This window comes from Rattus rattus, chromosome 13 (assembly GCF_011064425.1).
Source record: "Rattus rattus isolate New Zealand chromosome 13, Rrattus_CSIRO_v1, whole genome shotgun sequence".
In the NCBI taxonomy this organism is placed as follows: Eukaryota; Metazoa; Chordata; class Mammalia; order Rodentia; family Muridae; genus Rattus; species Rattus rattus.
This window is the reverse complement of record NC_046166.1, coordinates 32200436-32204157: the sequence shown is the minus strand read 5'-3', so window position 1 is coordinate 32204157 and position 3722 is coordinate 32200436. Positions and strand designations below refer to the sequence as shown.

The following is a 3722-nucleotide window of genomic DNA, read 5'->3' as shown; positions in this document are numbered from 1 at the left end:
TTATTTTTCTTCTTTAAGATTTATTTATGTGAGTACACTGTAGCTGTCCTCAGACACACCAGAAGAGGGCATCAGATCCCACTACAGATGGTTGTGAGCCACCGTGTGGTTGCAGGGAATTGAACTCAGGACCTCTGGAGGAGCAGTCAATGCTCCTAACCGCTGAGACATCTCTCCAGTCCCTCCCATAACTTTTTAATGAAGAGAAAACACTGTTTGCATTATCTTAAAGTGAGAATCAAGAGTCAGTTATTACTGACTCCTTACATCCAAATTGTTCCACCTTCTTGCACCTGTTCTGAAGAGAACGGTCTTTATGTCTGCCTCTGCTCTCACACAGTGATTTTGTGTTCCTTAATTCAGATTTAATTCTAGGGGATCTGTCTTTTTGTTTGCTTAGCCTCTGGGTATGGTACTCACACATACATGCAGGCAAACAATCATATACACAAAAAGAAAATACTTTAAAACAAAGTAAAACGTCTCACGAAATCATTCATACTGACAATACTCTTGGTTATTTCTCTTGGATTTTCCTCTTTGACTTTTAGGATGTTTTTTTAAAAGGGTTAATTCTAAAGGGCAGCTTAACTTATAGGCAGGAAAGAGAAAACAGCTATATCATAATAGCTTCGGCAAAAGTCAGCTTGAGACAGGAATGGGAACCAAAGAGGTGAAAATCTAGAACAGTCTGCACAGCATCGTCTTAGCAGCTGTCCATGCACTCGTACTTGAAACTCTCACCATACATAGCATCGCTACGGAATCCTTTACAGTTGGGAAAGTGCTTTGATGTGCAGTTTCTGATTTCTGCAGCCTGCAATCCCTGCCATCTCAGACCAGGCTGAGTGATCAAGATGCTACTGTGGCTGAGAACGCAGCTCCTTTCCAGTAATCTCCAACTCCCTGGGAGGTGACCAGGATTCTCCCACAGTTTTGCGAGGCCCTGCATCACTACATGTGTTCTACACGTGGGGCAAGGTCAAGGCAGGGGACACGTTGCACCTTCTGCAAATAAGAGACTTCTTATGTGTCCACCACACTCAGAAGAATCCGGTCTGAAGTGATCAGCACTTCCGGGGAGGCAAGCAAGGATTGATGCCTTGCTGAGTTCCCCCAGTTCCTTTGATGATCAAATAAAATGAGTCCAGTTCCACGCTGCTCCATCTCATTTCAGCAGTGGGAAGCCAGAAGGGGCCCTGGGAAAGTCGTTACTCACTCACTCTGAACTTCCTGTTCCTGCAAGTCTACAGGTAGGGAAGGGGAGGCCAGGCAGCCTTTTGTTACATATTGTGTCTTCTGTGATCTAAAGTTGTATTTATACCACTTACCTTCTTCCTCTCGTTAGCAAACAGGATTTCTTTTCTTTTCTCTCTGTATCAAGAGCAAACACATCAGCTATGTGAAAAACATGTCAACTCTTGTGTTCTTTTTCTTTTTTTTTTTTTTATTTCCAATGAGGCAGGTTCAAATCAAACCACAAAGTCACAACAAATAATCAAGCAGCTTGTGGTGGATTATTTTTTGCCTTAATGTGATTGTCTTTTATGGATTATTGTTTTAATTCTCTTATAGCTTTGCACCACAGCAGTATCATAGCCAGTGAGGTTTATCTGAGGCACGATTATTGCTAATTGAAAACTTTCAATTTGATAGATATTAAGTATGAATGGCTGTGCTCAGCAGGAGAAAAGGAAGCAGGGAGAAAGTCATAGGAACGCCCCCTCCCAAGACAGACAGACAGACAGACAGACACACACACACACACACACACACACACACACACACACACACACACACACACACACCACTGTCAGCTTCGTTGATCGAGGGGCAACCTCTTCAGTTAGTCCTGGAGAACACCAGACAATACTGGCCACCATCGGGATGTTCTGTTTCTGAGTCTTGCCTGGGCAGATCCCACTTCCCTAGATCAGAGGGCAAGGGAAGGAGCTCAGGTAGAAAGGGTCCATCTGGAACTCCAGGCTTAGAGAAGGAAAATCTGCTCCCTCAGGGAAGGACGAATGTAATAAGCCCCTGCCCCCACACACACCCACACCCAGTCTTGAGGTCTGTTTGGCGCCAAGGAAGATTCAGAAGAATAAAGATTCCTTCGAGGACACTAATTTAAACATGTTCAATCGGAAACCCCTTCATTGATGAGCACCACCCTTTTTAAGAGGCATGAAACATCCTCCTCTGGCCCACCAAATCCTGCACTTGACTGTGGGCTGTGGGAAAGGCGTGCCAATAAAGGGTATTGTTTTCCTCTGTTATTAAGCAGATCGGTTACTTCATGGAGACGCTTGTGTGTTTGTGTGTTGGGGGTGGGGTGGAGTAATTTAAATTGCATACAAAAAGCTCTATCTATGGTGGGGACAGAAAAGATTCAGCCAGGTAGCCAGGGGTGTGTCTAAGGAACACTTCTAAAAGCCACATCTTTTCAGTGCCAGCCCCAAACTTACTTAAACCAGAAGCTATAAAAGGTGTGTGTGTGTGTGTGTGTGTGTGTGTGTGTGTGTGTGTGTGTGTTTCAACAATTGTGTCCCCAATGATAGAATCTCACTAGTGAAAGAAGGGAACAAATTGAAAATGCTCTTTACCCACAGTTTTGGAGGAAGCTCTTCGCTAATGAAAATAAAGTGCCTTAATGTTTTTTCAACTCTACCTCATAATAAAGAAAGGCAGAGTCCTGTGTGGATAGGGGTAGGGGGGATACAAGACTGCAGAGTGCTTGCTTCTAAGGAGTCTTTTTCAGGTTCTGAAGAAAAAAAGAGCCTGAGACTTGGGGTTCAGTTGGATGGCGTGGGACAAAGTTTACTTCCCAATATTAAACCTATAAAGGAAAGTCTGCAGAACTTTTAAGCTACTGTTTAAGTAGGGATCTCTCCCGAGACGCAGAACACCACTGTTGGGTGGACTTGGGAGGGTCTGCAGTAGGACCATTGTTTGCCTCAGGCTTTGCAGCTTTCTCTCCAATCTCAATCAGCACCCAGGGTGCTAAGGATATTGAAGCCGCAGGGTTGAACATTGATGTTTTTCTGATGGGCCACAGACTTGACAGGAGACTCCCCACTGAGCGGCACCATGGGAGACTGTGGTGTTGGGTTCCCAAAGGCCCTTAGTGGGCCCCAGTGACTGTCATCACACCCTCAGGCTCCGCTACTGACAGAGACCATGTGCAAGTGCCACAAAGTACATAAAAGCACCTCTCCAAGGCGTTGGTTTCTTCTGTTCTTGTGATTTTTTTTTTTTTTTTGGCAGATTCTCCGCGTGCGTTTTCCAGGTGCCTTGAGAATTCGAACTACGTTTTCCTTTTTATTTCAGACAGAGGTGCAATCCTCATCTCGCCTACTTCCTGATCTAATGCCCCCATTGGCAGCCTTGGGGGCTCTGCAAACTCGCTCCAGCAAAGAGCCGAGAGCCTCTTTCTGAGTTCTCACCGCCCGGGGAGGAGTCCTGTGGAAATTGCTTGGACCAAACTAGAAAATGCTGCAGCGTCTATCTCCAGCAGGTCACCTCGAGAGTGCTGGGATCTTGAAGGAGTGTCAGCACGGCTAGGCAGCTCAAACAATTTCAAGGAACCGCCCGCCCCACTTTGCCTCCTCCGGCAACAGTTTGAAAATTCAGAGTTCCCGGGACAGGAAGAGAGGGTGAGGCCGAGCCAATGAGTAGGGGTGGGGTATGTGGGGTGGCGATCAAGAGAGAAGTACCTGGGAGCC

The 3722-nt window shown here is 45.8% G+C and overlaps 1 pseudogene; it reads left to right on the top strand.

The window, feature by feature from the left end:
- Positions 1-1573: 1573 nt before the first annotated feature.
- LOC116915157 lies at positions 1574-1684 on the top strand (annotated as a pseudogene).
- The last annotated feature ends 2038 nt before the right edge of the window (positions 1685-3722 follow it).